Source organism: Nicotiana tomentosiformis, chromosome 3 (assembly GCF_000390325.3).
Source record: "Nicotiana tomentosiformis chromosome 3, ASM39032v3, whole genome shotgun sequence".
NCBI lineage: Eukaryota > Viridiplantae > Streptophyta > Magnoliopsida > Solanales > Solanaceae > Nicotiana > Nicotiana tomentosiformis.
This window is the reverse complement of record NC_090814.1, coordinates 131,868,223-131,881,038: the sequence shown is the minus strand read 5'-3', so window position 1 is coordinate 131,881,038 and position 12,816 is coordinate 131,868,223. Positions and strand designations below refer to the sequence as shown.

The window sequence follows — 12,816 nt, the reverse complement described above, 5'->3', positions numbered from 1 at the left end:
CAAAAATATCTTATCTTTTATTTTTAAAATTATATTATATTTTAAAAAATAATCCCATTTCAAAATAATTTATTTACATTTAAAAAAAATACGCCATACCAATTTTGTTTTAAATATACTATTTGTTACACTTGAAAATCGCTATAGAAATTATCAATTAGAAACCAATATCCCTCTTGTTTAATGTTGCGACCAAACACACTCACGCAAGTATACGCGGTCGTAAAGTAATAAAGTGACTAAAAGTCGGATGTCGAACCCACGAGGACTTATGATTAACTATTAACTAAATTAGACTATCCTAATTATCTAAACAAGAATTAAACCTCAAAATATTTTATTCTAAACTAATTAAATAAGAAAAATATAAATAATAAACTCTGAACAGAGAAAGAGCAGATTTTAATGATATCAATGTAATGAAAACGATCTAGGGTTATGGGCTATCTAACAATCCTATTGTATTCTTCAATTGAATTGACCGACTAATTTATCTAGCTTATTGGTTGACACGGTTAATGCTCATAAGAATCTGTCGAGTTCTTACTCGCCTATTCAAGCTAACCTAACGCCTATATGTCTATGGAGTTAGAATCAACAAGAACGCATTTATAATTCCTGTAAATCAACCAAGCAAGGCAATTAGGTATATGTCTATCCTAACTACGAATCCGTTCCCCGATGCCCGAGTTCAAGAACTTGCCCTACTCAATCCTATATGCAATATAGAATTCCCACTTTCGAGTTCAATTCTAGATTCGGAGATAATATTCAATTGGTGATCAAGCAATTAAATAATTAAGTGCAAGATTGAATAAATAAACTAATATGATAAATCAAGAAGTCAAAATCAATATCCGAATAACAATAGTCATGAAAGAACCACAACCCTAGAACGTGAAGTTTAGCTCCATATAGACATGGTAGCCAAACAACAAATCATACAAAGAAACATAAAAATTACTAAGTTTGGTGGGAGAAAGATGAAACTTGATGAATTCCGGCCTCCACAGCTTTGTCGTGGTTTTTCCCCCTTCCCAATATGTTAGATAGCCTAAAAGAGGCGTTTTTAGCTTATATATTGCGTACAAAAGTCGTGGGCCAAAGCTCTCCTATTCCTAGTCCACTTCGGCTTCAGGGATTGATGCTAAGGTGGATGCGACGCATCCACCTTGTCCTCCATTTCTCAGCTTTGCATGCGAAGGTGGACGCGACGCATCCAGCCTTCTCTTCTACTTCCCAGTTTCGCACGCGATGGCGGACGCTATGGCCCAACTTCACTGCTAAGGTTGCATGCAGGATGATGTTTTCCTAGGTTGGATGCGACGCATCCAACCCTTCTTCCTCTGGCTAAACCACCTTTTCTTCATATTTTGCACTCCGAACACCTTAAATTGTCACACATAACTTAATTAGTCATCAAACCAATAATTACACCATGTTGGACGTTTTAAAGATTAAATAACATCAAGAAGTGGTTAAAACATGGGCAAAGTAACATCAACACATATCGAAATATGCCAAACATCACTACCCCACACTTAAACCTTTGTTCGTCTTCGAACAAACCATCACTATAGTAAACAAAATAAAATTAAGCTCTTATCATTCAAAGCACACTACATATATGACCATGGTTATTTGCTACAATTAGGCTCTAGACTATGCATCAACACACTTCCCTTTTCTTATGCCCTTCTTTAAACATATTCGAACAAAGACAACATGCTCACAACAATCCTAACCTCAAAAACCGACTCAATGTCACAATGCACTCATGGCTTGAACAACCAACATCATAGAGAAGTCTAATAACGTTACCTATCCCTAGTGAAACCATGTGCCCTCACAACAAAAGCAGAGAGAGTAGAATCAATCCACACATTCGAATCTCATGCTCACAAAGAAAATCGCTCACTCTCACAAAAGAAGTCACATGCATGTAGTTGGTACCATAGGCTTGCCCTTAATGTAAATCTCTACTAATGTAAGCTCGCTCGATCTAAAATCAATTAGGACTTTTTCATGGTTGTAATGTGGGCTAAGGGACGGGTAGGATATATTTAAGGAATAGTGATTCACCCTCCTAAGCACTTTAACACATCATCAAATAACTTAAGCGCGAATTCTTCAACACCCTTTCAATTTCACCAATAATATCACTTCAAACAATATTTCCTCTTTCTTTAAGCACTACTTTAATTCATACCCACTAGCAAGAACAAGACAACAATTTATTCATTTATATTTTTCTTTGCCCCCTTTTTTTTTTTTTTGTGTTGTATTATTTTACAAAATAAGTGCACCCTTCTTTCTTTCATTGGTTCCACTCAAAAGTCACCCCACACTTAGTCCCTTCTTACTTCTTTTAGCGCTCATCTAACAATTAAAGTGCTTTAAGAGGTAAAAGGATCAAAACAATGTCAATTAAGAATAAAAAGGGTATAGGCTTGTAATGTAGGTACCAAATAAAAGGTCTACAGGCTCAAAAGGTTTAACTAGGGATAGATTTTATTTGTGATAAGCAATAAGCTCAAAAAGATCAAAGAAAGCCTAAAATCATTTTTCAAACCGAGCATCACCTAAAATTTCGCTTCAACTCACATACTGGGCAAGTTCTAGACACAAGTACACTACATGGACTACACAAAAACCTTACCACACATGGCACATGACTCATTAAGGACGGTCACATTCCGACTCTCAAACAATGCAAGTATTCACGGAGCAACGAGATATTAAGCATTAAGCGCAAAGTGAACACAAGTCAAGTAAACGAGACATAGGCGCCACAAAACATGCTATCCAATTTAACAAGGCATCATCAATAAATTCAAATCATACAAAAGATACTACACATGCGAAAGTATAAATATGTTACTATCAAACAAGTCAAGGGCGCCTAGGTTCATCATTCTTGCTCCTTTTATTCCCTAAATTCCTAATCTACTCGGAAAGAAAAAAACTATCCGGTTCAAACTACATCCCATGGAAAAGAACCGAGGCACAAAGAAAAACCACAGGGGATTATTACTACCTAAAGAAAGCTAAAAGACATATTTTGAATTTTTGTTTAGACTTTAATCCCTCAAGAAAACTGTCTAGGAGATCAATCGTCGGGAAAAGTCCAATTTTTCTACTTTTTCGTTTTTTTTTTCTTTTTTTTTCACAAAAGCTACTACACTTAAGAATGAGTACTACAACTAAGCTAAAATAGCACAGAAACTCATCCAAACGATCTCCTCACCCCACACTTAAAATTTTGCAATGTCCTCAATGCACATTATAAATAATAAGAGGGTAAACGAGACTCCCTGGTAGGCCAAAGGCCGAAGCAATAGCGGCTCACGAGGTACTCAGACTTCCCCCAGGTATCGTCCTTTGTGTGGGCACCCCACACTTAGTCCTCACTATCTAGCTCGCTTTTGCACTCTTCTAATGGCTTTGCTTCCTATGCTCATAATCCTACAAAACAAAAATAAATACTACAAAATAATAAAAATAAAATAAAATAAAAAGTGAACAAAAATAAAAGAAAGCAGTAACGCTGGGTTGCCTCCCAACAAGCGCCTGATTTAACGTAGCGGCACGACGTGAACCACTTTTTGCCTCCACCTCGAACTTATGAATTGAGCCCCTAACATGGCATCCAGTTTGCGGCTATGCTCCAGTGGTGGGGCTACAAAGATAACCAGGCCAAGTAATAAATTTTTCACTCTACACTTCTCGGCCTTTAGATGAGGAATGTATTTTTTGCTTTTTGGCATGACAAATTCAAAAATATAGGCATCATGTTCCTCTTCCATTGACTCCTCCAAAGGCTTAGATGACTCGATTTCCATGTCATCATCCAAATACAATGTCGGAAAAATGATTGAAATGAGGACCAATACGCCCTAACTCTAGAATTGTATTACTCTTTACATCCTCATATGTGCACACATTAGAGTCTTCAAATATAAAATTATCTGCTACCTCACATGGCTCTAGTGTACTTTTCTCAACATGGGCATCATCAACAAAAATATTCTCGAGTGATTGGCTCTCCACTTTTAGCTCCTCAATTTGGCGTATAAGCTCATTTTCAGCTTTACACAACTCATTACTGTTTTGTTGGGCGTTAGACGCAACAACCTTTGCATTTAATTTATCTTGCAAGTCGTGAATAGTAGTGACAAATTTATAGATCCCTTGTCCCAGTTTAGATCTTCCCTCTATAAAGTGTCTCATCCCATCAGTAAGTTCCTCATGTTGAGCTTCATATATTTCTAACTTTTCAGCCTGTTCTGCCAGCCAAGTTTGGCTCAAAATCTCCTCTTTTTCAAAAATTTTCTCTTGCTGGTACTCGCTCTCTTCATTCAATTCTTCCATATTGGCCTTCATTCTTGTGATTGTTGCCCTCATTCTTTTCATATCTTTTTTGAGTTCATCCTGTTGCTCTGCTACTTGCCTCAGAATATCCCTAATATATGCATCAGGCTCCATATCCTGCACTTCATTGCCCCTATCAAACTCAGAAATATCATTAGAAAGATCATAATAAGGGCTCAGAGAAGGATGAACAAAATTAGGACAACCATCCCAATGGCCATCTTGACTACCACACATATTACAAATATTCCACTCAAAGGATTGAGATTGTGCGCACAACTCGCTCCTGGGAACATTCTGATAATTTTTCCACCAGTGGGGTCCTCCACAATATGGACAAGGATCATCAAAATAAGAATAACCATCATTCGAACAATTTTTATTCCAAGATGCCATGCTAAAATAAATAAAAAATACTAACTAAAATAAAATAATAAAAAAACATGAATAGATAAAAAAATGTCTAATCTAGAAAAATAGCAAATTTCTAAGTCCCCGGCAACGGCGCCAAAAACTTGTTGCGACCAAACACACTCACGCAAGTATACGCGGTCGTAAAGTAATAAAGTGACTAAAAGTCGGATGTCGAACCCACGAGGACTTATGATTAACTATTAACTAAATTAGACTATCCTAATTATCTAAACAAGAATTAAACCTCAAAATATTTTATTCTAAACTAATTAAATAAGAAAAATATAAATAATAAACTTTGAACAGAGAAAGAGAAGATTTTAATGATATCAATGTAATGAAAACGATCTAGGATAATGGGCTATCTAACAATCCTATTGTATTCTTCAATTGAATTGACCGACTAATTTATCTAGCTTATTGGTTGACACGGTTAATGCTCATAAGAATCTGTCGAGTTCTTACTCGCCTATTCAAGCTAACCTAACGCCTATATGTCTATGGAGTTAGAATCAACAAGAACGCATTTATAATTCCTGTAAATCAACCAAGCAAGGCAATTAGGTATATGTCTATCCTAACTACGAATCCGTTCCCCGATGCCCGAGTTCAAGAACTTGCCCTACTCAATCCTATATGCAATATAGAATTCCCACTTTCGAGTTCAATTCTAGATTCGGAGATAATATTCAATTGGTGATCAAGCAATTAAATAATTAAGTGCAAGATTGAATAAATAAACTAATATGATAAATCAAGAAGTCAAAATCAATATCCGAATAACAATAGTCATGAAAGAACCACAACCCTAGAACGTGAAGTTTAGCTCCATATAGACATGGTAGCCAAACAACAAATCATACAAAGAAACATAAAAATTACTAAGTTTGGTGGGAGAAAGATGAAACTTGATGAATTCCGGCCTCCACAGCTTTGTCGTGGCTTTTTCCCCTTCCCAATATGTTAGATAGCCTAAAAGAGGCGTTTTTAGCTTATATATTGCGTACAAAAGTCGTGGGCCAAAGCTCTCCTATTCCTAGTCCACTTCGGCTTCAGGGATTGATGCTAAGGTGGATGCGATGCATCCACCTTGTCCTCCATTTCTCAGCTTTGCATGCGAAGGTGGACGCGACGCATCCAGCCTTCTCTTCTACTTCCCAGTTTCGCACGCGATGGCGGACGCTATGGCCCAACTTCACTGCTAAGGTTGCATGCAGGATGATGTTTTCCTAGGTTGGATGCGACGCATCCAACCCTTCTTCCTCTGGCTAAACCACCTTTTCTTCATATTTTGCACTCCGAACACCTTAAATCGTCACACATAACTTAATTAGTCATCAAACCAATAATTACACCATGTTGGGCGTTTTAAAGATTAAATAACATCAAGAAGTGGTTAAAACATGGGCAAAGTAACATCAACACATATCGAAATATGCCAAACATCATTTAATTCGGGAGAAAAAAACCTTTCACATAATCTAATGATTCAAAACTAATATTCTTCAACAAAACAAATATTATATCCTTGCAATGTTGGCTTTATTGCAGCTAAATGAAAAGGTTTCAGCTTATACCCTTAAATTCCTAGAAGGTGCTAAATTGAATTTAATGATATCAATTGTATAGCCAAAGTTTTGTTATTTGTTTGATATCCATTTATACAAATTGACTCTTGAAACAAATATTCTTCAAAAAGACAAAAAATAACTTTTTTTGAATATTGACTGATATTTGTGATGTTTTTTTCTCCGGCATGTAGATTTACCTCATTATATACGTAAATAAACTTTTATTAGATTTTTAAACTCTTTTTTGTTCTCTGGATAAATATAGATGTGTACTCTATATATTACATTTATTTTAAAAGAATTTTATTTTATTCAAATCTAGCTATAATGTTTTAAAAAACTATAATTATAAGGTTTTAAATGTAAAAGAGTTTTATATTTATATGGAGTAATTTCTTTTGCTTTTTTACCAGAGGAGAAATAGTATTTAAATAATTAAAAAGATAATAAAAGTTCCTAACATGATTGCATATGCTCATTAGCCAAATTAAGTATGATAACATGATAACAAAAGATAAATTTCTTTTTTATTTTAATTCAAATTTAAAAACTTTATCTATAAATACAAATATGTGTATATATATATATATATATATATATATATATATACATACATACATACATACATATATTTGTATTTGTATTTGACTAACATAGTCAAATAACGAATAAAGTTATCATATACTGTTGACATTAGCTTGTCACTTGGCTTATATGAACATTGTACCCACTTTTTTATATGGAATAAAGTTACCATATATTATATATGAGTCTTGCTAACATACTACATGAACATTCTACCTACTTTTCTTTCCTTAGATATCATTACTCATTAGGTAGTAACCTAACAGCACATTAGTAGGAGGGGCTTTATTGTCTTTTTGTCCAAAAAAATTAAGTTTTCCCCAATTCATTCCATAATTAGTAAAAACGATAAAATAGATGCAACCAAAAGATAATGTGCAATTGCTCTTCTCAAAAACATTCTGGACGATCTAGCTAACAACTTGACGTTGGGGGTTTATGGAAATTGAAAACACTTAATTTACTATTGAAAAGAATGAAAGAATTCGACTCATCCCAGATATTTGTCTTGAAATATTCTCTTCATCTCTGCTTAAATATTTTCAAATTAAAACTATAAGTTAAGCTTTAGAAATTGAAGACGACATTCTTATATTGAGGATGTAGATGATTTTTCCTGTCGCATTAACCAACTTGGCATTTATTAGTTTGCCATTTGATTTAATGATAACTATATATGGTAACTTTATTCCTTTAATATATATATATATATAGTTTTTTTGGGGTTTTGAGGGATGAAGAGTATGAAATGTGGTTTTACGTAGGAGGAAGAGAAAAGGGTGAAATGTGGGCATTTACTAAAAATAAACACACATTCTAATAATAACCACACGTCTTAAACGCTGTAGTAGAAAAAGAAAATAAACTCTTTTAATTTTACCTAAAAAATAATTGGAAATATTATTACATATCTTAAACGTTGTGTATACAATTTTATTTGCACTTTTAAGCACCCACAATTTTTTGGCTATAAAAGCTTTAGAATGCTTAAGAAGACTAGTCAATTTGTAAAGCTAATTATAGAAGGGGATTTTCGTGAAAACGTCTTTCTTCCAATAAAGTAGTGTGCTCTTGTTCTTCCTCTTTATACGTCATAATGACGAACCAAAATTTATAATCCAAAAGTCATTAAAGAGAAAGATTAAAAAATAGTAAAAGAAAGGTTACAATTAAGGGTGTGCCCTGACGATCAATGAATTGAGTCAGAACTATGAAGTATCGGATTCAAATAATAATTTTTTCTCAATTTTATCCAAAATACAAATAGGAAGCGAGAGTTAGGGGCCTCTTCGTCGTCCTGGGTTTATTTTAGGAATTCGCCATTCTGCTTCGGGGTTATTTTTAGCTTTTGATCAACACGTGTTGACAACTACAGTTTTCAGTCGACCAACCTCTCTCTCTCCTCTTTGTCTCTTTCGTCTTTTTCATCGAGGATTTGACAAATAAACCCTAATAGGCAGACGAATGGGCAAAGCGCCTGCTTTATCGTCCTTTTGTTCTTCATCTTACTATTTATTGGCTTTGCTGCAAACAGCATATATGGGCTTTGAGCTATTCATTAAATATAATATTTAGCGGCTTAGGTGAATTCTATGGTTTCGAAAACGGATTTGACTGTTTGAAGGAAGGAATCGCTCATTGTCGTCTCCAGATAGTGATTACTTTGAAGATATTGATCCTACCATTGGTAAGTTTCGCCTCACTTGCAGTAAAAATCTTTTATAAGTATCAAATCTCGAACATTAACATGTAATAATCCAATAATACAACGCTTCTAGGTGTGATTAGGCCTAAAAAAATATTGCATATATTAAAGCAAGAAGGAAAATCAAGGGGCGCTGCTACAAATCAAGTACGCAAAGGCAGTTTGACTTGCTCAGAAAATCATCGTGTTGGACCGATGAACTTTTACCATCTGCATCAAGCTAGCAAAGGCTGTTAAAATTGGTTCATTTCAGATGGCTTAGGTTCGGGTTAAAAAAAAACTCTCGGTTCCTTTGCGAGGTTTGCTAGAAATTTTATATTTTCACATGTTTGTTTCAAATTTCATTTGAATACCATCACAAAGCAATGCCTTGTTCAAGTAAAAATTTCACTACAAAAGAATGGACCAAGTTTTGAGGATTGTGCTCGCTGGATCAATCTTGAGGGGACATCATCAAATGTCGCTTTGCAGACATTGCTCCATCTTATATGCTCCTACAATGATCATGAAAATGGTAAACTTGTTGTCAATAATATGGATGATGAGGTTGAGCAGGTTTCAATGGAATGAGTCTTGTGTTGAATCAATGATCACAAGGAAACTAAGTTACGATCTTGTTGGATTCTTTTTTTTTTTCCAGGTGTGAAATGAAGCATTAAGATGACTGCATTAGAAAATCTTACATTTCCAGCAGTCTATTTATTTTCAATTTATAGTCACCTCTTATAGAGTTTGATAATCATTTCACAGAATACCAATAGAGATTATACTCGGTCACCTGTGGTTAAAGTTTTGGCTTAAATTCATGTCAAAAGATGGTGGTATGGTGGAAAACGCTTTTTTGATGATCAGTTTACTGCTAGCACGAGGACAACATTATCCTGCTCTATTACATGTGCAAATAGATGGATCATAACCCTTTCTTAGGGTGTATGCTTGATGGATACATAGGAATATAATGAGAAACAGAACAATGGCTATACATGGTTAGTGGTTACCAAGAAAATGCCACATTTAAGATCAAGTTGTAAATGTGGGGAGTAATTGTCCTACTAAAGCAAAAGGGCCCTCGGGGTACCAACTATGGTCCAATGGGCGATTATTGAAGCTTCAGGCCATAGTGTTATCACACCTGAAATTTTTTTGATGATGTGAACCAAACTCTTGAGACTAAAAAAGATGCTGCAGGAAGCAAAGGAGACATTGAAGAAGATGCTTCAGGAAGCAAAGGAGACATTGCAGTGTCTAAGCAAAGGAGACATGCTTTAGACATTGAATTTATTTATTCGTAGTGTAAATAAATAAGTTGTGTAATCTAGATGCGCTAAAAATGCATAGTTTAGCATATAGAAATTATCTGTTATCCTGATTACTCCGGGGAAACTTGAAAGCTTGCCTCTCCTCTGCATATGTCGATTAAGTGGTGTATGTATTGTCCCACTATGAGTTCATTGTGTGAAATTCACTTTAAAGCTACTGCATAGTCTTGCTTGCCTATCTGAAAGTCTTGCCTTATGTATGGTGCAACCAATTATTTTTGTTTATGCGAATCAATGTTTTTTCCCTTTTTTTTTTCTTTCTAATAAAGCAAAAGTATACAAAGTGATGCTAAGTAGGGCTGAGATTTTACTCTATTTCTGCAGCTAACTCCAACATTAATGGAAGAGAATTGACTTGAAGGTGATTTAAAAGAGATCTAGACATAACTTGGGTAAGATTTCCTGCTCTTTTCTCCCCCGCCCGGTGTCTGTGAAACTCCATGCCTCCCCAAGACAGTGAATTCCTTGAAATTTGTTATTAGCATTCAAGGAGAGCAAACGTAGCTTCTCTCTTTAATCTTGTGTATTTCTTTAGGCTTAAAATTTGTTTTAAGCTAAGCTATGTACAATGAGAATCTGGGATTCTTCTGCTTCACAGAAACTTATTTTCTAATAGCTTAAAGTTTGGGACTTTTAGTTGTTAGTTTCCATGGGAGTAAGCTCAACCTTCTTTCTTTATTTCTTTTATCCTTTTTTTAGTCATCGTTGTAGAATAAATATAATGATTATGCTATATTTTTATGGTCGGTTGTTATTGATGATCATTGTTGGCCATTTTTTTTAAATTCAGTGACAATATATCTTTTGTGTGCTCCGCATCTATGAAAAAACATATCATATTGATGAAGATCACCCAATCCCAATGCCTTCATGTTATGGTTACGAATAATACTCTTACTTTATGGAGAAACTTTTTGAACATGTAGGCATTTTCTTGTGGCGAGACTGACTCGGGATTGGGTTATTTTGCAGAACATGATTCAGGTGGACAATTAAATATATAATATTGTGGAAATGTAGCCATTGGGATGACTTACATCAAGTTGTAAAATATTAAATCATACTCAAAACCTAAGGTAGAGAATCCATTTAAATTTTGAGTCAAATAGTTATTGGAGAGTCACTTTCATCCCTGTATTGTGCAAATATATACTTGACTAGATCAACCTGTCTAGATAAATTTTTTTACTATGTCTAACCGTTGCTTGGGTTATTGATGGTGACAGCTTCCGACCACCAAAAACCATCTCTGAACCGACATGTAACTTTACAGAACTTATACTTAAAGATCCATTGGGACAAAAGAGGAGTCCAGATAAAATTTATCAAAGCGCTTTGAGATCGGTGGCGGAAACAACGGGGGAGTAGGTAATCATGGAGCCAATTACAGGAGTTTTACCAGGATGATCTAAACTAAGAGAAAATTTAAGTCATCTAATGATGCCTTGCATCTCATTGTGTACCTGTTTCTGTTGTAAAGATCCTATTGTCCCATGCTCTTGCAAATATGTAGATAATATGTCCATTTGTTGTGAAATGGACCGTGAACATTAACTCCATGCAGAAATAGTCTGTTACAAGTAAACTTCCCTTAGGCTTATTGAACTATTAACATGGCATAAAAATATTTCCTTCCTGTAGTCTCCAAATGAAGTCTTCTTTGTGTGTGTAATTTTTTTTTATATGTTTGGCTGTTTTCAAGGCTCCTGGAGAGTTGAAGTGCAACATATTTCAGATAAGAGTGTCATAATGAGTGAAATTTCAGACACAAGGAGTAATCTCTTGTTTGTGTTAATTGAAATATGTTATTATGATTTTCTAAATGAGCTTGTCAGCATAGCATTGACCTATACATTCTCCTGCTTCACTGGCAATTACCACAAAGTAGACCAGCTGCTATTTGTTAATGTTATCTGTATCCATTTACTTTTATCTTAGAGGGCTCATTTGAGTTGATATTTCTCTCACTGCAACCAATTTAAATGGTGGTATCGATTTTCTCTTGTACGGCGTATACGGTTAAAATCGGGCCCACACGATTTTACTGTTTGACCGACCGGGAGTTTGCATCAAAGGATGACTCCGAAGTGGATCGAATCGAGGCACGAAGACAAGGTACCAAGATCGAGGCCGACAACAATCAAGACCAAACGAGACAGACATCGAGCAATACCGAAGATAGCATAATAATGGAAAAGCGAGATATCCCCGACTGGTCGAAGATCATGGCAGAAATTTCGAAACGGATCGAATCAAGAACGGTTGTTTAGTTAATCAATGGGATTTTCTTCTGTAATTAGAATTGTACCATATATAGAATTCCTCTACTATATAAAGGGAGAGTTCTAACCATTTGTAGAAACGACTTAGACAAAAAGCAATATAATTTTTCTAAAATGATTTTTAGCTCGGTCGCTCAAGAACTCTCGAAGGTGACCCTCATTGAATAGACGGTCCACCTCCTCCCTTAGTTGTCTGCAGTCTTCGGTTCTGTGACCATGCGTACCATGGTATTTACATATTTGACTGGGGTTCCTTTGGGGTGGATCGGTCTGTATGGGCCTGGGCCATCTAGTATCTTTGATTCTCCCAGTGGCTGACACAATACCTGATGTGTCGATGTTGAAGTTGTATTCTGATAATCGTGGTGCCTCTGTGGGATCGGCACATTTATCGAAACCGTTTTTGTTCATGAGCCCTCGAGAGCTCTGTTTCTACGATCTGCATTGTATGGTTGATATCGATCTCTGTTCGACCGAGGTTCTCTGTCGATATCTCTCTGAGTTCTTCCAACGGGCCTGACAGGATAAGCGGAACCGGAAAGGGTCCCTAATTGATCATCCTCGACCAT

General features: G+C 35.4%; 1 long non-coding RNA gene across 9 annotated transcripts; it reads left to right on the top strand.

Annotated features, from left to right (window-relative positions):
- The first annotated feature begins 8,187 nt into the window (after positions 1 to 8,187).
- Positions 8,188 to 12,349, top strand: LOC104100083 (uncharacterized). Of its 9 annotated transcripts, none has more exons than XR_011414998.1 (5): positions 8,188 to 8,628; positions 8,720 to 9,288; positions 9,341 to 10,357; positions 10,938 to 11,041; positions 11,192 to 11,601. It is a non-coding gene; the product is annotated as an uncharacterized lncRNA (long non-coding RNA). The 9 variants fall into 9 exon arrangements; XR_687138.4 differs by having other exon boundaries at positions 8,192 to 8,628; positions 8,720 to 9,286; positions 10,290 to 10,357; XR_011415002.1 differs by lacking the exon at positions 11,192 to 11,601 and adding an exon at positions 11,906 to 12,349 and having other exon boundaries at positions 8,720 to 10,357.
- Positions 12,350 to 12,816: the final 467 nt, after the last annotated feature.